The sequence below is a fragment of the Eurosta solidaginis genome, chromosome 5 (genome assembly GCF_040869045.1).
Source record: "Eurosta solidaginis isolate ZX-2024a chromosome 5, ASM4086904v1, whole genome shotgun sequence".
Lineage (NCBI taxonomy): Eukaryota > Metazoa > Arthropoda > Insecta > Diptera > Tephritidae > Eurosta > Eurosta solidaginis.
Genome location: NC_090323.1, coordinates 54,425,689 through 54,449,047, shown reverse-complemented (window position 1 = coordinate 54,449,047; position 23,359 = coordinate 54,425,689).

Genomic DNA, 23,359 nt, shown 5'->3' with positions numbered 1-23,359 from the left:
TAAGCTTTTGGTATACCACGGCAACTTGTAAACCCTTGCCGGGAAACGAGGAATATTAATATTCATTATTTCCGAGATATTACTTTTGAATAAGTCAAAGCAGTCTGAAAGATTGCGATTATTAAAAAGAGACTGCCAGTCAATATTTGAGATCAAATTATTGATCAAGGCAAAATCACATCGGCTATAGTTGAAACCAACTTCATTATTGAGTTTAATATTTCCAAATTCATAAAACTTAATCTCCAATATCAATGGTACGTGATGTTTATCAGTATTAGATAACGGGCAGAGAGAACGAATTAAATTATAATTAAGATCATTACTAACAAATATAAGATCGAGGATTTTACCTAGCGTATTTTCAAAATCATTGATTTGAACTAACTGTAAACTATAAAAATTATCAACTAAGTACATTTCACTAGCTTGATTGACGTTAGTAGGTATGAGAGTTTTCTCACCTGGAAGATAATTCCATACGATTTTATTTAAGTTAAAATCCCCTAAAATACAAAATTTAGAATTCAAGTTAGTGCTCGAAACATGCATAATATTATTAACGTGATTTTCATAAACACTATCTACACTATTTGGTGGTATATAAGAAACACTGACAAATAGACATTCTGTTTTGCCTTTTATACTGATTATAAGCTGATCAATAGAAGTATCAGCGATATTAAGAGGAACCTCCGAGGTTTGTAGGCTTTTTCTTACAACAATTAGCACTCCTCCACCTCAATAAAGTCCTGTACTTACACTATCACGATCTTTGCGATATATATTATACAAATTTTTATCAAAAAACTCATTACTAAAAAAGTCCGCAGTAAGCCACGTCTCAACAAGAACTATCAAATCGTATTCTTCACTAGAGGTAGCAGCAAATACAGCAGAGGCCTTAGTTCTCATGCCTGATATGTTTTGAAAATATATTTATATTGAGTTCTTTAAAGAACGGACATCATCAATTAGACAGGAATTGTAGCAGTCATTACTGGTGACGGAGCGAGGACTTATGAGTTGTCCTTTTGCACCATAGTCCTTTGAAAAAAACGAAACGGTCTTACTTTTACATCCGATGGCCAAATTGACGAATCGAGCAACTTATTATAATTAGATGCTGAGATCCCAAGCTTAAAATTAACACTCCGTAAGGACTTTTCATCTATGTCCCTTTTCGTAAGTTTTTGGCACCGCATTAATAAAGGCGAAATATTTGCAGTTCTTGATACATAGTCAACTATAGTTTCAGCATTCACAGATGGCTTACCAGTACATGAATCTATAACTTCGGTGTGTGTGTAAAATTAGGGGCAAAATGAAACTGTTTTAGAAGGCTGAGCATTGGCAGAGACTAAGGAAATATAAAAGCGTGATGTTTGCGGCAAGCACTTCGTTATAGGTCAAGAGGCCCTATGGAAAATGTTAAAAGCCCGTTTATGTTGCATTTCTGTAACAGAAAGTGTGTTTAGGAACAATAAGTACCACAATATATTGCGTTGGGATGATTTCTCTAAAGCGGCACAAAATCGGTTTCTAATTCAATACAAAAAGAAAAATATGCTACTTCAAAAACCATTTTAAGGGTCAAGCTTATTATTTCATTGAATGGAAATATTCTCTTCAGATTTTTGCATATCAAAATTATCAGAACTTCGTTACTAGAATTCCGTTTTGGCTTTTAGCTTACTACATAATAGCAAATAACTGAAAGGAATTAAAAGTAATTGAAACAATTTACAAGGAATTAAAAAGTACGCATTCATTACATCCCAAATGGCCAGTGTACTGTAATTGTGGCTGTCTTCCTATATTATTTCAAGACAATTCAAATAAATCCTCTGCGTGCATGATATTACCCAATAAAAGGAAATAAAGCCCGCGGTCTTCATTTTCCATTTTAAAAACTAAAAGTTGGCGTTTGCGTCGGGTCCGGCTCGGTTTTCGTTTCTCAGTAATTGTCTCCCCTCGTTAAATGTTTTCCTTTTTCTTCCCTTTTGCTCCTTTTTTATACTCAGCTGAGCAGAGTTCACAGAGTATATTAACTTTTTTCGCATAACGGTAATCCGTAACGGCATAAACTAATCGAGATAGATATAGACTTCTATATATCAAAATGATCTGTGCGAAAAAAGAAATTCATTTAGCCATGTCCGTCCGTCCGTTCATCCGTAAACACTATAGCTTGAGTAAATTTTGAGGTATCTTGATGAAATTTGGTGTGTAGGTTCCTGGGCGCTCATCTCAGATCGCTATTTAAAATGAACGAAATCGGAATCGGACTACAACCGCCCACTTTTTCGTTATCGAAAATTTCGAAAAACCGAAAAAGTGCGATAATTCATTACCGAAATCGGATATAGCGATGAAATTTGGTAGGTTATTTGACCTTATGATAGAAAATAGAAAATTAGTAAAAGTTTGGACAATGGGCGTGACACCGCCCACTTAAAAAAAAAGTAATTTAAAAGTTTTGCAAGCTGTAATTTCGCAGACGTTCAAGATATCATGATGTAATTTGGCAGGCACATTCCTCCTGTTACTGTATGTGTGCTAAATCGGGTGACGAACACGCCAACTTTAAAAAAAAATGTTTTTAAGGTCAAATTTTAACAAAAAATTTAATATTTTTACAGTATATAAGTAAATTATGCCAATATACAACTCCAGTAATAATATGGTGCAACAAAATACAAAAAAAAAGAAAATTTCAAAATGGGCGTGGATCCGCCCTTTTTCATTTAATTCTTCTAGAATACATTAAAGGCACTAAGTCGACCAAAAATATACCAATCCTTGTGAAGGTAGGTGCATAGACTCTATGACGGTTTTCTGTGAAAATGGGCAAAATCGGTTGAAGCCACGCCCAGTTTTTATACACAGTCAACCGCCTGTCCTTCCGCTCGGCCGATAACACGAAAACTTGAGCAACAATCGATATATCTTTACTAAACTTAGTTCATGTACTTATCTGAACTCACTTTATCTTGGTATAAAAAATAGCCGACATCCGACTATGACCACGCCCACTTTTTCGATATCGAAAATTACGAAAAATGAAAAAATGCCATAATTCTGTACCAAATATGAAAAAAGAGATGAAAAATGGCGATTGGATTGGTTTATTGACGCAAAATATAACTTTAGAAAAATCTTTGTAAAATGGGTGTGACACCTACCATATTAAGCAGAAGAAAATTAAAAAGTTCTGGAGGTCGAAATCAAAAGCCCTTGGAATCTTGGCAGGACTACTGTTCGTGGTATGACATATATAAAAAAAAGAGCGGTACCCGACAGATGATGTTCTGGGTCACCCTGGTCCACATTTTGGTCAATATCTCATAATAGCTTTCACATATACACATTAAGGGCTAATCCCTTTTAAAACCCTCATTAATACCTTTAATTTGATACCCATATCGTAAAAACTCATTCTAGAGTCACCCCTGGTCCACCCTTTTTGCGACATCTCGAAAATGCGTCCATCTGTAGAACTAAGGCCCACTAAGTTTTAAGTAATCATTAGCTCCTTTCGTTTGATACCCATGTCATACACGAGCATTGAAGAGTCACCCCTGGCCCACCTTTATGGCGATATCTCGAAAAGGCGTCCACCTATAGAACTAAGGCCCACTCCCTTTTAAAATACTCATTAAAACCTTTCATTTGATATCCATAACGTACAAACACATTCTAGAGTCACCCCTGATGCACCTTTATGGCGATATCTCGAAAAGGCGTCCACCTATAGAACTAAGGCCCACTCCCTTTTAAAATACTCATTAACACCTTTCATTTGATATCCGTAACGTACAAACACATTCTAGAGTCACCTCTGGTACACCTTTATGGCGATATCCCGAAATGGCGTCCACCTATAGAACTATGGCCCACTCCATTTTAAAATACTCTTTAATACCTTCCATTTCATACACATGTCACATAAACACATTCCAGGTTTACCCTAGGTTAATTTTCCTACATTGCGATTTTCCCTTATTATGTCTCCAAAGCTCTCAGCTGAGTATGTAATATTCAGTTACACCCGAACTGAGACTTCCTTACTTGTTTTCCTTTGTTTCCTTTACTGGCCCTTTCTTGCATTGTCTTATCTTTTCAACTATGATAATAGCATTGTCTTTATCATCCACATTACTAGCGACATTGTTTTTATACTGCTTATTTTCTTACTCCTTACTTACTTACTTACTTAATTGGCGCTTAACCATTTAAACGGTCATGTCCGTCCAACAAGGCGCGCCAGTCGCTTCTTCTCTCTGCCAACCGATGTCAATTGGTCACACCAAGGGAGTTTAAATGGTTTTCCACCTGGTCCTTCCAGCTGTGTGGGAGCTGCCCTCTCCCACTGCTTCCATGGGCGGGTTCCGACGGAAACACTTTCTTGGCCGGAGCCATATCTTTCATTCGCATAACATGGCCTAGCTAGCGCAGCCGCTGCATTTTAATTCGCTGGACTATGTTGATGTCTGCGTAGAGCTCGTACGTAGAGGTCCATAAATCTTTCGAAGAATTTTTCTAGAGAACATTCCCTGAGCCGCTTCATCTGATGTTGTCATGGTCCATACTTCTGCACCATATAGCAGGATGGGTACCATAAGTGACTTGTAGAATATGATTTTCGTTTGCCGAGAGACGGCTTTACTTTTCAATTGCCTGCCTAGTCCATAGTAGCATTTATTGGCAAGAGTGTTTCTTCGCTGGATTTCAGAGCTGATGTTGTTGCAAGTTGATGCTAGTTCCGAAATAAACGCCGTCTTTTACTATTTTCTGTTCTGGCCATTTTCTTATTTTCTTCGGTCATTTCACTTCCTTTTCTACCTTTCATAAATTTCATGGGTTGATCACTCTTACATTGTGTATTCACCCATACAGCATACCAACCCTACGAACAATGCCTACACTTACAGTCTACACTGCAAGAAAATGTGCAGCTAACCCCGAAATTTAGGGGTTTGCGTTTGATCTTTTTTTGTGTAAAATGGGGCGTTGTTGAATCCTGTACCCGTAGGACAGTTCGACTAAATCAATCTAAAATTTTTGTAACCGATTTTAAAAATATAAAAAAACGCAAACAAAACGGGTAAAATATAATGAAAATTTCATGCAATTAAAATAAATTATTAAATAAAATTGCTGGGCCCCATACCGAGCCAAAATTTTTAATTCACGATATTCTATTATTAAAGAATTTGTTTATATTTTATATTTCTGCACTACCAATAAGAGTTCAAAAAAATTTTTTATTCCGTAAAATTGCCACATGGGTAGATATAAAACTTGTCCGACCATGCCTTATGGCGAAGAACTACTACTGTACCCGTAGGGAAAGACAGTACCTGTAGGGGTACGGAGATGAACTGTCCCACAATAATCGAAGGGATACAAAGATGATTTCTGGACTGTTCCCGTGATGGCATTAAGAAGTACAGAAAAATGATTTGCCTGACAGTACAAGTAGGGCAAAAATAAGACCAGTCAGGCATTACCCGATTTAGCATAAACAGGTAAAATTGGTCTATGCATAGCATATGCTCAATGAAAGGGATCACTCCAATCAATATAAAGAAAACAAAGCTGAATTAAGTCGCATGCTCCTTTTTAGCGGAATCGTATAAGACTTAGCAAATTTTTTGCATGTAGCATACCACTAGCAAATACTACGCTTACGCTTGCAAATATATGCGCTTGTATTACAGATACTAAAATAGGACGAAGAAATCTGTTTGCTCATCAAAAACACGTATACGTTTAACAATTTGTTTGTTTTTGTATTAACGATAAAAACAATCTCCGAAGGTTTTGGCGAGTGTCGATGTTTATGGTCCTTTGCCGGATATAGATCCTGCACGTTCCGGGAACAAAGCTCTATTAAGGTACTAGCCCGAGCATCTCGTGAACGATTAATGTGACCAAATTAAACAATCTAGGCCATCCCGGTTCAATGAGGAACTTGGGGTCACCAGAGCCTCGCCTGCTAAATATATGTATGATGCATTCATATTTGTAACAGGATTCCCCTCGCGTTGGTGAGGTTCACAATTGAGTTGCGGAAGCTTTGAAGCTATAAAGCTTTGTATTGCGCTTATCAACCCCTTGAATCCGCATGATTAACAATCATTACCACTCATGCATTCAGGTTAAATTTAAAGAAGTAAGGGATTAGTTTAGAGAGCAATGACAGTGCCAAACTACAAAATTAAGTTTAATAGCATAGCATATATACATCAGATAATCACAAGTGATGTGATCAATCACATGCTTTTAAAACTATTTGCAAGGAAGGAAACAAGTAAGAATGTAAGACTAATTTGCTGAGTTTTCAGTGTTCAGTAAGGGTTTAAAAAATGTAAAAAAACCTATTAAATGACAGTGAGAGTACTGACCTCTGAACTGTGAGCAGAAAACATGTAAAATTTTGGCATTGATAAGTGATGAAATATGTCAATAATACTGAAAAGATCAATCAGAAAAAACTCTTAAGGTGGTGGCAAAATGTGATATTTAAGTTAATTGAATTTATACAAAAATAAAAACTGAATTGTTTTCATCAATGCTTTCAATTCACAACAAAAATGTATTCAAAAGAAAATGCGTGCAAAATCAATACTCAATGAAATGCAACGCCATTAGCTCTGAAATACAACAGCCATTTCACCCCACTATATTTTCTTTAATAAAGCGTTGATATGCTGTCTCTTGCTTTTTTTTCAAGTCCTTGGAATGACCATCCACTCTCTATGCCAACTTTTAAGTTTATTGCGTTAAAAAATGCTACTTTCAGATAAAACAAATTCAGAAAAAGAAGAGCAACCGTGGTATTTTCCAGAAAAAGAGTTCACAAAGATCACCTTATCCGATACCATAAGTGGAATTCAGCATCCTCGTTTTCTTTTATTATAACCGCTGTACTTTTACACAGGGTATTATAACTTTGATTTGATAACGGTTGATTGTACAGGTATGAAGGAATTGAGATTGATATAGACTTCCATATATCAAAATCATCAGTATCGAAAAAAAATTTGATTGAGCCATGTCCGTCCGTCTGTCCGTTAACACGATAACTTGAGAAAATATTGAGATATCTTCACCAAATTTGGTACACGAGCTTATCTGGACCCAGAATAGATTGGTGTTCAAAATAAGCGAAGTCGGATGATAACCACGCCCACCTTTTATATATATAACATTTTGGAAAACATAAAAAACCTGATTATTTAGTAATTAGTACACCTAGAATGTTGAAATTTGATATGTGTACTGATGTTGAGACTCTTGATAAAAATTTGAAAAAAATGGCACCGCCCACTTGTGACAAAATCAATTTTACAAATATTATTAATCATAAATCAAAAATCGTTAAACATATCGTAACAAAACTCGGCAGAGAGTTTGCCTTTACTATAAGGAATGCTTTGAAGAAAACTTTACGAAATTGGTTAAGGACCACGCCCGCCTTTATATAAAATATTTTTAAAAGGGTCGTGGACGAATAAAATAAGCTTTATCTTTGCAAAATAGAGCTTTATATCAATGGTATTTCATTTCCTAAGTGGATTTACAACAATAAAAAGGAAAGATTTCAAATTTTCAAAAATATGTGTGACACCGCCCCTTTTATGACTAAGCAATTTTCAATGTTTCGGGAGCCATAACTCGAAGAAAAATTAACGGATCGTAACAAAATTAGGTACACATATTTTCCTTATATCAGGAAATATTTCTAGTAAAAATGGATAAGATTGGTTAAGGACCACGCCCACTTTTATATAAATGGCTTTAAAAGGGGCCGTAGGCAAAAATAATAAGTTAAATCTTAGCGAAAAATAGTTTTGTACCAATCGTATTTTTATTGTTCTGTTATATCTTTATTTTAAAATAAACAATATGGAAATCCCCATATCTGAAGGAAAACTGCATTATTACCCGCTCAAGGTCATTTGTGTTAGCCTCTGTATCCTTTTTGCTTCTTTTAAACGAAAATTAGTTCAAAATTCAACCACATGTATATGTATTATTGCGCAGCCTTTTAATACTATTAAGCACACAAAACAAACAACAAAAGCATTTCAAGTGTACAGCTGGGTATGTAGTGTTCGGTTTCATCCGACCTTAGACTTCCTTACTTGTTTTAATCAAATTTGCTTGGTTAACATAAACAAAAGAAAGAGTTAGGTTAGGTTAAACTGGGCGGTCTGCAAGATCCGCTCGTAATGCATATAAAAACGTTAGTATTGCAAACTGCAAATACAAAATTATGGTCTGTTAAAAAATAAATATAAAGCGCCATAACCTCCGAAGAGATTTTGGGCCGAGCTTCTGTTCCAATTTGCGTCATGCTCCTTTAAGTATTTCCTATAAACTGGCGAGACTGTCTGTTACTTTAACTTTAAACTTACACGGGTCGGCTGTTTAATATGCGCTACAAAAATAATTAGATCCTACATGCTGCCAGATCACTGCAGTGTCTTTCAGGTGGAACTTGAAGGAAAGCAGCAGAAATTTTGAAAAAATCGTGCTTAAGCTGCATTCGCGGCAATATTTACTTTCATGGTCAGGTGATAATCAAGGCAATAATATCACACAGTACTTCAACAATTAGTATTCCGGAATGCATTAAAAGGTTGGAGAGACTACGCTAAGGCTGAAGCATACATATGTATATGCTGGGCTCCTGGTCATAAAAAGATAGCAGGTAACACAAACACTGACGAGTTGGCAAAGAAGGGTACAGCACACGATGAATCGACATTAAACGTCGCAATCTATTAAGGAGAAATCAAAGGGATAGACGAGTTCCATTTGACCCATTAATTATGCTTATAGGTTAGGTCCCGTCCGTAAGAGCAAATGTTGGAAGTGTGAGCTACAGGAATATGCTGGTGAGTACGATCTGTGTTCATTTACTGCGCTGCCCACGAGGTCCTAACTCTAGGTACTAGTGCGACAGAATTGCCCGGTCTCGAGGCATGAATTCAACCGGGTCCGAGAAAACTTGTAGTGTTTGCCAAGAAGATGGAGTTATTCAACAGCATTACTGCTGGTATCTAATTATGCCTTTTCCGTTTGGCCTTAAAGCTAATTCTGGTAACAATTTTTGTGGGATTTTTATTGACCAGTCAATCTGCAGTTAAATACTTCGACATGTTAATTTTTTTTTAGTCTTTTCAATTTTGGTACGAGTTCAGCGATTTTCAATAATAACAAGTAAGAAGGTTAAGTTCGGTTGTAACCGAATATTACATATCCAGCTGCCAAATTTCAGCTTGCAAAACTTTTAAATTACATTCTTTTAAATGTGAGCGGTGTCACGCTCATTGTCCAAAATACTACTAATTTTTTATCCTGTGTCATAAGGTCAACCCACCTACCAAATTTCATCGCTTTATCCATCGTGGTAATGAATTATCGCACTTTTTTGGTTTTTCGAAATTTATTATCAAAAAAGTGGGCGTGGTTATAGTCCGATTTCGTTATTTTTAAATAGCGATCTGTGATGTGTGCCCAGGAACTTACATACCAAATTTCATTAAGATACCTCAAAATTTACACAAGTTATCGTGATTACGTATAGACGGACGGATATGGTTAAATGAATTTCTTTTTTCGCCCAGATCATTTTGATATATAAAAGTCTATATCTATCTCGATTTGCTCATGCCTTTACGGGGTACCGTAAAAATACTGAGGGGTTACGGAATCCTCACGTATAATGCTCACCAAGAATCAAGATTATAGATGCTACATTAACAAGAGCAACAAGAGCTTTCTTTGCATTGGGGGCTATCTGCCAATATGGTATACTGGTCATTTTATACAGTTGTGAAGTCAATAGTCACCTTAGCTTCCACAGTTTTCTAGCCGACGATAACACAAAGAACAGCAATAGCAAAATTCAGCAAACTGTATTTATTATTTAAACAACCAGCATCGATAAGTTTGCATTGGCATAACGGGTGCGATGAGACCGTCCCCTGCCTTCCTTCCATATTATAATAGATAAAGATGCAATAACTGGTGCGCTAAGACATCAAAATATTTCTGAGCTAAAAATCGGAAACAAGGGCATATGACAGTTATAAGAAAATTCATACGAAATCCCGTAATGCAAATACGTGCTTCAATGGCTCCTGCGCTCAGAATTTCACGTAACTTTGAGGTGTCCGTTGTGGCCAGAACTCTTTAAAAAACAGGAAATCTATATACTTATCCCTAGATATGGTTCACGGACGGATCAGATTTTAATGGCATAAAATCAAGTGCTGATATCTATGGGCCGAGCTTTAAAAAATTGATACCGATGTGATGCTACCCCACCTTTTTCTAGGCCAATAACCATGCAATGGAAGTTTGCGGTAGAGAAAGCCTATGAAGAGGCCTGTCCTTGAGGAGAATCATTATTACGACAGACAGCCAGCCGGCCTTGCATGCCTTGCAGTCCTACACAATTACGTCGATTTAGTGGTTGAACGCGTTGGCATCCCGAATGATCTGGGAGCTAAAAACAAGGTTTTGTTCCCTAGTTTCAGTGACATGAAGATGATATTGGACATAACCTCGCAATCTTTTTGGTTACCTGCTGAATATAGCTGGTTCTTAGGAGGGTGCGGCCTCCATATCCTAGCGATTCTATCAAAAGCCGTTGAAAATAGCGATTTACGTGGCGGTCGTCTGCGCCACACTACGATGTAGGATAAAAATACCAACTTGGTCAAATCGTTTGTAAAAAATCTCTTTTATTTTAACAATTGAAGGAGAAAACACGTCCGACGTGACTAGTGCAAAAATTATATATTGTCTGTATTCTATTTTCAATTCCGTGACGTGGGCCGCAGTTGTATTTGACATGCGCGTTGCCAACTGCCCGCGCCTGTTAAATAAAACTAAATCTCCACGCACATAAACTACATTATAACATATGATTATTTTTCCTTACATACAGACTACCGAGCTTTAGCAGCTTTCTGTGGCCCAGAACTTTTCTGTGGATTCAAAAAGCGAAACAAAAGAGAAACGATAAGCAAATTGGAAAGAGATCAATTCAGACCACTGGATTGAATGCCCAGGGCATAGGCAAGCCAAATTTTTTATATACCCAGCAATGAGATTATTCACCAAACTCATAAATCTAAGCAAAGAGGACCTACTCTCACTGAGTACTATATGGGACTTAAGTAAGTGTCAAACACAAATCTGCCACATTTGTGAGCTGGGCAATGAAACGCCAGTCCACATGCTGCTGCTTGTGCGTCGCTGTGGCAAGGCAGTTACGCTTCAGGTGGCGTAACTTTTAAGTCCCTGGTGAAATGGATGAAATCCTCCAGATACATAATTAGGCTGAAAGGTCAAGCAGAGGAGATCTAAATACAACTGTAGCTAATAATAATAATAATAATAATAATAATAATACGTCATCAAGTAACGTTATCCTTTTTGCATATTTCTGAGATTCTCCCGCTGATTTTCAGAATAAACTTTGTAAATATTCATATGAGTTAATTACTTGCTAGTTAGCGCATGCGCCACGTAATCGTAGTACTGAAATCAGTCAAGAGTAAAGAAAAAGCCGTACAATAGGGTAAACACAGCAACACACGCACACCTGTAAGCACGTGGCTTGTACTGCAGCTCAAGGGTATGCAGACATGTTGCTATTGTTCTGATCGTTGCTTTTGTTGTTGCGCTGTTTGCTTTTTTGTTGATTTTGTTAAATACTAATGTGTAGATACTTCCCTGCCAGTTCGAGATACGTTGTTGGTGTTGACTTGAGTGAAAATTGTTGCAATGTCAGTTGGCAGCGTGTGGTGGCTTACAACAATAACAATGCCTACGTTTTCAACTTAAAAGCTTATGTGTGAATATGTGCTTAGGTCGCGCTGCTTGTGTGAATGAGCGCACACGTTGACGTTTTGTTTGACACCTCATTAACACGACATTTACATGAGGTTGAGGTCTGACTAATTTGCATCTTGCGGGCTTTTAAGAGCACACAAACAGGTAAATGTATTCTATGAATAATGTATAATATAAAATAATCTGCATATTAACTGCATTCTGTTTTTATATCAAAAATATTACATATTTTTAGCTTTCTGTGTGAAAAATCTATAAATTTAAATATATTGGTGGGTATTTATGAAAAAATAGATAATAAATGGGAGTTTTGCAGATGAGCGCACCACTGTGCGGACGGTCGAACATGTAGTTGAACGAGACTGCTTATTTGTTGTTGTTGTTTCAACAGTGCTTCGCCCGATCCAAAAGGTGCGACCACCCACAAATTGTCATCAATACCATCTAACGGAAGTCCAAGCAAACTTGCAGTTTCAACAAGGTTGGACCAGAGTAAGAGGTGTATTTGAGGCATTGGTTAAAGATTGCAATCAAAAAGATGGTTGGTGTCATGTGGGAACACATTTCACGCAGGAAATACATTATGTATACCGTTGTGGATTCTCGAAAGGTAAGAGTTTAACTTGTTACAGTATTAAAATCGAAGTTGAGCTATATTGATGCGCCACTCCCTAGGGCGGTTAGGTTAGGTTGAACTGGCCGGTCCTTGAGAACCTCACATAGACTGATTGAGTCCATAATGTTACCAGAAGTTTGTTTTAACGACCAAACTAAAAAACCCTATCAAAAACCAGGACCTATATTATAAAATAACTCCGTCCTCTTGGCAAATACTAAAAGCTTCCTAGGATTTAACCACTTGCTGCTTCTAGATCTGACAGCTGTATCATTCCTAATAGCTGGAGTCTTAGCCTGGCAAGTACAGGGCACGAGCACAGAACGTGCTCGATCGGGTCCTCCTCCAACCCGAACTTCCTACATCTGCTATCACTGACCAAGCCTAATTTAAAGGCATGTGACGCCAGAAGGCAGTGTCCAGTCAGAATACCCGTAATGAGTCCACAGTCCTCTCTTTTTAATGATAGAATCAACTTTGTTAGTCTAAGGTTGTAAAACCTACACATAATTTTCGACACTTGACAGCCCCGCGCTTAAACCCACGCCTTTCCCGCTTGGTCGATCATGTGCACCTTCGCCAAACAAAAACTTACAATCGCTGTAAAACCCAATGAGAAAGAGAGGGCGATAAGCCCCACGTACACTCCAGCATTCTTTTACATGCATATAGTGCCGTTGAGTGGAGAGGGTCACTCCACGTTGAGCTTCCATGAGAGCTTACTGTCTAGGATGATTCCTAGATATTTTGTGCAAAGTTTCTCCTGTAAGGTTACCCCTCCTAACTTAGGCCTTGTCCAATTTGGGAACTTGTACCTCTTTGTAGACAAGACCATATCCGACTTCTCCGCATTGACTTTCAACCCGACATTAGATGCCCAGGTATTAATATCCCGAAGCGCCCGATCCATCAAAGAACTAATCGTTGGAAGGCACATTCCACTTATGACAATTTCAGCATCATCTGCGTAAGCCGTAAATTTTAGGGTTCCCTCATCGAATCGCCTTAGCAGTTGGTTGATGACCAGCGTCCACAGCAGAGGTGATAGCACCCCTCCCTGCGGCGTTCCCCTGTCCTTTGATTTCGTGGCCTCGTACAATCCCCATTGCGATGTAATCTTCCTGCAATTTAACATGCAGCCTATCCATCTGGTTAATCGGTTGATATCGGTCACCAAGCCCGGCACTACCCGCTCTGTGATCGAAGTGTGAGTGCTATATGTTGGCTCTTTTAAACCATCTCCCGATGGGAAATGTGTATCGAGAACAAGGGATTCCCAGTATTACGTAACCATTCCCCGTTCTCTTTCTTTATTAGTCCCTGGACTATATTTCCTCTTGCTAGAACTTTTATCAACCGTGTCGTTTCTCTGGAGCACTCTATCTCCGTACAGAAATTTTCCATGAGATTCTCTTCGCCCTGGAAATTTCACGCTTGTATAACCTCAGTAAATCCCTGTACTCGTCCCGACACGCTTTGCTTTCCGCGGTCTTTGCGAGCTTAAACATTTCTTTTACCTGTCTTCTTAGAAGACTCAGCTCATTGCTCCACCATGACGGCTTTGCTTTTCCTCTGAATCTTCTTAGAAGGCAAGCTTTGTTGTACGCACTTTAATGGAATTAAGACCATCCATAATCGCCCAGTTAGAGACATAATTGAAAGTCCTGGCAATATCTTAGAAGATTCCTAGTGCATATTCATTATATTCCAAGGCTTTCTCTAAGCTTATTATCACCCTATGCAATGCAGAGTCTACAGACTTGCATTTGGTGTACGCATGTTTTGTTGTGGAGAGCAGCTTTTCATCCAAGTTGGACTTTATGTACACATCTATCAGCCTCTCAAAGGTTTTAAGCAAAAATGATATTAAGCTAATGGGTCTATAATCTTTGGGATACAAGTGACCGATTTTCCCCGCCTTCAGTAGGAAAGCTACACGAGCAATTCTCCAAGAGTGCGGTACAAGATTCAGTCTTATGCACCCATCGAATATTATTTTAAGCAATTCCACGACCGCTCTACCTGAAACTTGTAGCATGGCCGCGAATATACCATCTGAACCCGGCGATTGAAACTTAGAAAACGTCTTCACTGGCCACTTGATCTTGATATCGGTCACCAAGCCCGGCACTACCCGCTCTGTGATCGAAGTGTGAGTGCTATATGTTGGCTCTTTTAAACCATCTCCCGATGGGAAATGTGTATCGAGAACAAGGGATTCCCAGTATTACGTAACCATTCCCCGTTCTCTTTCTTTATTAGTCCCTGGACTATATTTCCTCTTGCTAGAACTTTTATCAACCGTGTCGTTTCTCTGGAGCACTCTATCTCCGTACAGAAATTTTCCATGAGATTCTCTTCGCCCTGGAAATTTCACGCTTGTATAACCTCAGTAAATCCCTGTACTCGTCCCGACACGCTTTGCTTTCCGCGGTCTTTGCGAGCTTAAACATTTCTTTTACCTGTCTTCTTAGAAGACTCAGCTCATTGCTCCACCATGACGGCTTTGCTTTTCCTCTGAATCTTCTTAGAAGGCAAGCTTTGTTGTACGCAGTCATAAGCGTCCTTGTTAGGAATTCATTAGATTCCTCCAGTTCTTCCACATTAGCAACATCTTTGGGTTGTCTCAGTTTCGTGTCTACCTGTTTCTGGAATTTAGTCCAGTTTGTTGACCTAGGGTTTCTAAAGGTTCCTCCCTTCTCTACCCTATTTAGAGGGATGCTGAAGCTCATATACGCATGATCGGAGATGGATGGTCTATCAAGAACCATCAAATCATACCCTGATATATCACGTTAGGATAATATCCAAAACAATCCTGGATGTTGGACCAATGTATGTAGAGACATTTCCCTTGTTGGCTATCTGCGAATTGGTTTGCAGGATGTAACAAAATAGAGATTCGCCTCTTTCGTTCGTATCTGTTCCTCCCCACGCATTGTGGTGCGCATTTGCATCCGCGCCTATGACCAACCGCAGCATGGCCCATGTAGCAGAATGCCAGGATAAGTGCCTGCTTATTCCTTTGCTCAACGGCCACCACTGCGAAGTCCTCAGTAGTGTAATTAGGCAGCATATATGAATGTAGCTGTTTGCTTGCTATTACTACAGCTCGCACCCGTCCTGCGGTTTGCGCATATTAAACGCCAAATCCGCGCGCGCTAAGTCCAGAAACCTTTCCTCCCGATGAGATACACGGCTCCTGGATCAGCGCCACGTCAAACGAACCCTCCTCAAGGGTTAGCAGGTGTTCGCTCGACGCCACTTTACTGTGTTGGAGGTTTATCTGTAGGACTCGCACCACTTTTGAGCTGTTTGTCTCCCTCCAGCACCTTCATCGTGACGTCATCATCCTCCCATTGCCCTTTTGGTTTAGAGTGTTCGAAGCCCCCCTTCAGCCTCTTGAACTGTTGTGCCGGGTGTTCCTCTGTGCGACTCACAGCACCATCTGGCTGTTGGTCCTCTTCTAACACCTTAAATAAAATAAAATAAAATTAAAATAAAAATAAATAAAAATTGTGCCTATACCAGAGGACATTTTTCCACGCTGCGTGCAAAATATATCCTCCGCCTGCTTGTTTATTTTTAAGATTAGAACTGACCTTCCTCCATAAGCCGAGATACAGTAAGTACCTTCCAATCCTGTGTAGGTATGTTCGGATTCTGATTCTGCAGCAGTCGCAGTGTATCCTCCGACTTCATCACGCATGGTATCCATACCTTAACTTTTGGTACCGTGGGGATTTGCGCTTTATCCACCACCTCAAACAGCGCGTTCGTGCCTTGCCTTTGGAGGTTTGGAATCACTTCCTCTAGCCACCGCAAGCTCGCGATGTTGTCGCACGCTATCATCTTCACACCATTATACCATCCCCCCGAATCAAAGGTTGGAAGGGGCTTGCGTGGTTGTTCCCGCATCATCTTAGGCATTAAGCTAATAAGCTACCTTTCCACAGATCTCCACCCTTCAGTAGTCGTTTGTCCGAAAAGACTGCTACGATCAACCAGCGCCACAGTCAGTGACTGCTTTCCCACATCACTCATCTTCTCTGGTAAAGCCGGAGTCTTAATTTTATCTCCCTTTAGCACCTCCGAGAAAGCCGGAGTCTCAGCGTTAACTCCCTTTAGCACCTCCGAGAAAGCCGGAGTCTTAGCGTTATCTCCCTTTATTTTATCTCTTACAGCTTTGGGCCTACTTACCTTGTCTATGCGACTGCCCTGCCACACGGTTCTAGGACTAGGTCCTTTCTGCATCTTGGAAGCAGTCTTGTCACCTTCCGCCGAACGTTGCCTCTTCATTCCGCCATTCAACGCTTCTTACTCCTCGTACTGGTTGCATAACCGAGGGTTTCTCGCAGCACACCTTTTGAACTGCCTTCGACCTACTTCTACCGCCTCATGGGCCCATTTGAAGCTCGATCTCCACTTCTGTTGCGTCGACTACTGCTCCCAAGCGTTGTACAATTCATAGTGCTGCACGGTACTGCGAGAGAACTCTTTAACTTCCTCTGCTCCGTACCCTTCTCCATTCTTCTACTCCGTTTTTATTTGTGTGCTTCTCCAGCACGGAGTTCATTGAACCAGCACTACTCTCGCTCCCCGAGTTCGACGCATCGCCTAATGCGTATTTGTCGTCCTTGGCTTGCGACTTAGTCCTCCTCTTATCATTGTCCTTATTACAATCAGGTAATGAGTCTTTCATCTTGGTCATACGACCACCTGCCCGACAAGGCGGGCTCAGCGGTCCAGTATTATATACGGGGAAAGAACCGTCCGCCACAGCAGCACCCCTTGCTGTGGTAAGGCCATAAATACTTCCCGAGGTGGCCCGGTATCGGGAAGGCTCCGTTCGAGTACAGCCGAATTTATCTCATGGCTGCAAATCGTCCAATAAGTATGGTTCACATAACACCCTGGATAGGGGGTTGGCAGTTCTTGGGAACCGACATCCTGCCGCCCTCCTATGAGGTGAAACGGCGTAGATGTCAGTCCTAAACAGCTCCACCTCATAGTCGGGCGCTATGGAGTTCGGCTAAGCCCTCACACCGACGACAAAGTGCCTACCCTAGTGAGGGATATCTCTAGGGAGAATCCTTTTCTCTTCTGCGAGTGCGGGGTATTTATCTTTAAAAAGGTGTTCGCTGGGAAATTCCTGTCAAATAGGTCCGATGTATTTTTCTGGATCACACTTAGAACCTGTATGTGTTTTTTGTTTCTACAGAAAACTGTGTTCTCGGTTTTTTCTTCTCATAATGCTTTCGGGTATGATTTTTAAGCCCCTGGGAGGTGGCGCCTCAATCAGATGTATGTTGGGATGCTCAGATTTCTTGGCACGTATCATCTCTGAATCTTTGAATCAAAATTGTATATATTTGGCTTATATGGCATGATCAAAGTGTGGTGTAAAATAAATACAGAGCTCAAAAAGCAATTTCCGATAAAATAAACATTTGATGGCAATGGAAGTTTGATAGTTTTGAGCCTACTTGAGTGCCTCTAAAGTTGGCAAGATAATTTTCTTTAATGGCGCAGTGAGCAAAAATGTGTATTTAATCTTACAAAAAGAAAATTTGTTGCAAAGTTCCCCTAACTTAGGTGAACGTTATCAATTTCGCAATAACTACGACAAAGACCCTTAACTGGGATTGTGCATGCATGGGTTATATAGAACTGTCCACACGTCATGAATCCACTTCCACAATCTCTCGCCTTAAATGTCATTGAAAATTTGTCGTAAATTTTGGAAACGGCTAAACGGCAAAGGCAGATAAGAAATAAGCTGTGGCCTTAGTTTTTGAGATAATTTTATTTTTTACTAGCAGACCCGTCAGGCGTTGTTCTGCTTAAATTTGGTCTATCTCCCTACATTTTAATAAGCTTTTCCGTCTAACTCTGCCCTCCACCCTCTTAGTTTTTTCTTAATCCTTTTATTCACTCCTCCCTCCGTCTTTTTCGTTTCATCTATGTCTATCTTCGTCTCACTCTATCTCTTTCTCAGTCTCCTTCCCTATTTTCTCTTCTCTCAAGTTCTTCTCCTTCTTCCTCATCTCTTATTGCCAGTCCCAGAGGGTGGTATGTATTTTTTTCCAGTCCCGTTCCGAGTCCCAGTCCCGCTCCGAACCTCGGTCCCAGTCCTAGTCCTAATCCCAGTCCCAGTCCGTCTCTGGTCTACTTCCCGCAAAAAAGGTTCGTAAATATTAATATAGGCGAATTTATATACCAAATTTAGAGCAAATCAAAGAGGACGTACATATGTAAATAGGTATATGCGTTTTATTAATTAACGTCTTTATTTCGGCTTCACATGCATATTTATCAGTTTTGCCAGGTTGGTGCGGCTAAATGGAATATCACAATGAACTGAACAATTACTTTAGAGCTCTCAGCAACAGCTTCTATTTGATACCCATAATGTAAAAACACATCCTATTGTTACCCTGGTCCGCGTTTTGGCCTATATGTCGAGACCCTAGTCACCAATGGGTATAAAAACTACCCTGTACTAAAGCACTCATGAACAGCTTCAATTTGATACCCATAATGCAAAAACATATCCAAGTGTTGCCCTGATCCACGTTTTGGCCTATATCTCAAGACCCTAGTCACCCAGGGGTACGAAAAATACCTCGTATCATAATACTCATAAACAGCTTCTATTTGGTATCCATACTGTACAAACACATCCCAGGATTACCCAGGTCCACCTTTTGATCTCAAAACCCTAACCAGAATGGGGTAAAAAGTATCCTATGTCCGCCTCATGGTACTAGTCTACCTCTCCACCAATTTTCAACCTAATCGGTTCATCCGTTCTTGAGTCATAAATAATGTTACTAACCACACTTTCTTTTATATACATATACATCGCATTAGAAACTTCAAAAATAACAGTATTTCTCCACTATGTAATGGATGTTATTAAAAAAATATAAAACTTCCGCTTCAATCACTCTATCTACTAAAAAAATGCATCAAAATCCGTTACGTAGATTTTAATGTTTAAGCATTCAAAGGAACATAGGAACAAAAAAGCGACTTTGTTATAAGCTTTTATTTACTCTCACTTGGCTGTTGTCTGTAATCAAATCTTGCAAGTTAAATTTGATACACTTCCCGGTGTCTGATTGAGCTGAGATTTTGCACACATGTAAAACTCCGATGACAATGCAATATTACTTTGCGAGAATTCGATAAGTTAATCGATAACAGAGTTATCGGTAAAGATTAGTATTCACAAGGGAATAAAAGCCTAAGTCCTAAAGAACGCAGGTAACTTCGTTTTCTTTGTGTATGCAACAAACGTAGAAGTTAGGCTGTTATCGCTAGATGTTGCATACTTTTCTGCGCGCTTGATTTCGTTTTAGAGATTTTTGGCGATGGAACAAAGCAGAGATCTGCAATGATTAGTTGTAAGCTGAACGCGGCATAGGCAAAGTCACAATAAAATATGATTTTAAGTTAGTTAACACTCGAATAGAAGAACTTGACTGTTCAAAGTTGATTTCGAAGAAACCTTGTAATGTTGGTGCATTAAAAGAAATGGATAGGATGGGAAACGTTACAAATAACTAAGTAAAGATTACACAACTAATTTAAACAATACTTTATCATACTAAAAATTTTAAAAAATTCATATTTCAATTAAATTTAAGAAAAAAGCTTTTCTAAGAACAAGCTTCTATTACTTGTTAATAAAACGAACTAAAGAGTAAAAAATAAAATTAAAGAAAAAAAAACTTTTTTAAAAATAAGCTTTTATTATTGGTTAATAAAATTAATTAAAAAATGAAAAATAAATTGACTGTATAGAAATGTAACACTTTATAAGTTCATTGTAACCTTTAACGATAATTAGGCATTTTCGTCTGCGACAAAAAAATTCCATATTATACATAATTATAAATTTTTAACATTAAGACTTTACACCTAAATTATTAAATCTCAGAGTTTATATCACAGTCTTAATTGTTCTAATAAAATTGTGTTAACAGCTGTTTCTCGCAATTTATTTTTTGAGTCATAAGCCACCTTTTCATAGACCGGGTCACATATATATATTTCTCATTATTTTGAAGGAAGTTTTTTTCAATTAAAAAAAAAAATGCTTTATTGAATATTTCTCACAACTTGAATATTTAATGAACAAAACCACTCGATTCTAAAGTTGAGCACCTCGACTAGAAATCCACTGCAGTGAAAGTTACAAAATTCAATTTATTTATATAGTTTTATCCATTTTCAAGAAATATATTCCCATATAGAAGGAAAAAATTATTTTAATTTTTAAGAAAATTATTAGTCCTTATTTTAGTAGCAATTTTGATCGTTTTAAGCAAGACTTTTTTTTTGTAGCCTTTTTGAATACAATTGTGAAACTCCTGTACTAAGTCTACAATTCCAAATTATAAATTCTCTAAAGTAATTGAAACAAAATTTGTCGTATAACTAAATCAATTGCCGTGGAAAATTGTAGAACAAAAGACTTAAGCAAAAAACGTGCTAATATTGTCTGCACCCATGTCATTGTGAAGTAAATCGAAATGAATTATATATAACCATAACCAATTACTACAACAACATGCAGTAGATACACTTGAATAGTGTTATTAAGCTGCAGAGCATTTGTTGTACAACTGCTACCTTAGCTATAACCAAAGCCATTGACGCTGAACAAGTGCGCGCCAAAGCCTACTTAAGAATAAATATTTTATGTCATGTCCATTATTTTGTGCTTTATTTGTGTTACAGTTGCTTCTGTCCGCCTTAGCGTTATTGCTATTGATTGCCATGAAAATGTTCGTTTGTGTGCTGGTGGTGGTAGTGCTGTTACTCTTTTTGGTTGTGACGCGTAACAACTCCTTCACAACTTAATGAAGCGATTAAAATTCCACACCATAACATGAATGACTTTTATATGTGTTAATATTAAGCTTATTATTTGAAATAGCACGTGGTTGTTTGGGGAAGCGGACAGCAAGCAGCTTTTTGCTTTAGTTCACGCAGGAGCTTGAAAAGCAGCTGCCACGACCACGTTTTTCCTTTTACTTAATTTTTGAGATTTTATTCTTTTCCACCCATACTAACGCGCTCAAAAATTTCAGTAAAGGTATGAATATATTTGTATGATGTTTGCTGATCACGTTAAGCTCTGCATATCAAATAGTCGCGTTGTTGTTGTTTCATATTATTTGCTGTTGTGCGATTCTTAAGCGCCGAAAACGAACGAAAGTACACTTTTTATCAATTAAAATGGAGTACGGGCAACTAAACTACCCATCATTCGTCATTTACTGGTGCTTAACCCCCTAAGTGATTGTGTCCGTTTCGTGACAAGTCACTTCAGCTACCCCTGCTTTCCAAAAACTGACGCCATTCGAGAGCACAAATGCAGGCCAAGTTTTCCTTCAGCTGCCTCGCCCAATTCATTGAAGGTCTCTCCCTTCCTCTGCTTTCAAACTGCAATGTCGCCTAAAATACTTTCATTCCCATAGTGTTTTCGCGCATTCGCATAACTTGACCTAGCCAGCGAAGCCTTCGGGCTTTATGCTATACACTGTCTTCATATCTGCTCAATGCTCATACAAAACCATTAACATCAATATTCTGCGATTACTCGTGGTTATTGGAATACGAAGGAATGAAGTCTTTGTTCGCTTATATATTCCAACTCCTGGAAGGTGTCCCTCTTCTCTGTAGTCGAATTCTGATGTCAATAGGTTCAAAATGTCTTTATCCAATCAAAGAACATGGCCTTACTTTTCAAAAAACTTATAAAAAGAGTTTACAGTCAACTCCTTTTCCCGATATCAAAACCGTTTTTAGAAGGGTTGAATATGCTGCACTTTTGTAGGATTCCAGTGCAAGATTTATCCACCATCTAGAGATGTGTTAAAAAGAACAACAAAATATGACATCTCGGCGATTATTAAGAATAAATACGAGATATTAGACAGAAGAAAAAAAACCATAAGCGTTCTTTGCCAAGTCCACAAGAAAGGGATCCTGCAAATCGGGCCACAAGTCACCTCTTTTTCAATTTTTAAGCAAAATTCGACAGAACGAAAAGAGCTGCCTATGAGCTGCCTGTGAAGCTACATATGTCTTAACGAAAAAGTTATATGGCTCTGTTAAATTATCTTGAGCAAAACCATGAGCTTAGTGAGAAGTAGGTAGGACCTCTCCGGGCGTTCGAAACCGAAAACAGTTTCAGAAACGGTGAGCGCCTGTCGTTCGTTTTTGAGAAGCTGATACAAGCTGCAAAATATTCCATAAAAGCTTGCAATTACTGGCGTATGCGGACGACATTGATATCATCGGCTGAAACACCCGCACCGCAAGTTCTGCTTACTCCAAAGCAGAAAAAGGAGTCGAAAAGATGGATGATTAAGAAAAAAAAATTAGGCATCTGCTGTCTTCAAGCAAAGAGTCATTTTCGTCGTGGCACACACGCCACTGTTGGCAGTCAAAACTTCTCGTTTTCTAGGGAACCAGTTCTGCTAGCAGCGACCTTGAGATCATTCAAGTGCAGCGAATTAAAACACAGCGCTTCGCTGGCTTGGCCATATTATGCGGAAGAGGGCGGCTCACACTCTGCTTGAAGAACCAGGTGGAACATATTCTAAATTGCCTTGGTGTTATCAATTGGCTCCAGTTAGTACAGCAATTTTAAAGTGTAGCGCCAATTAACTAAGTATGTAAATACCCAGCCGAGATCAAGACATTCTTGTCTAAACACTACAGTTTGATTTCATAAAATATTTGCTATTTTTATGCCACCTGAGGTTGGAAGTAGTGTGCAGACTTTTCATAATGAGGTTTCAATACTCATAATGGGACGAAAGTTATTACAGCCCTTATCCTTAT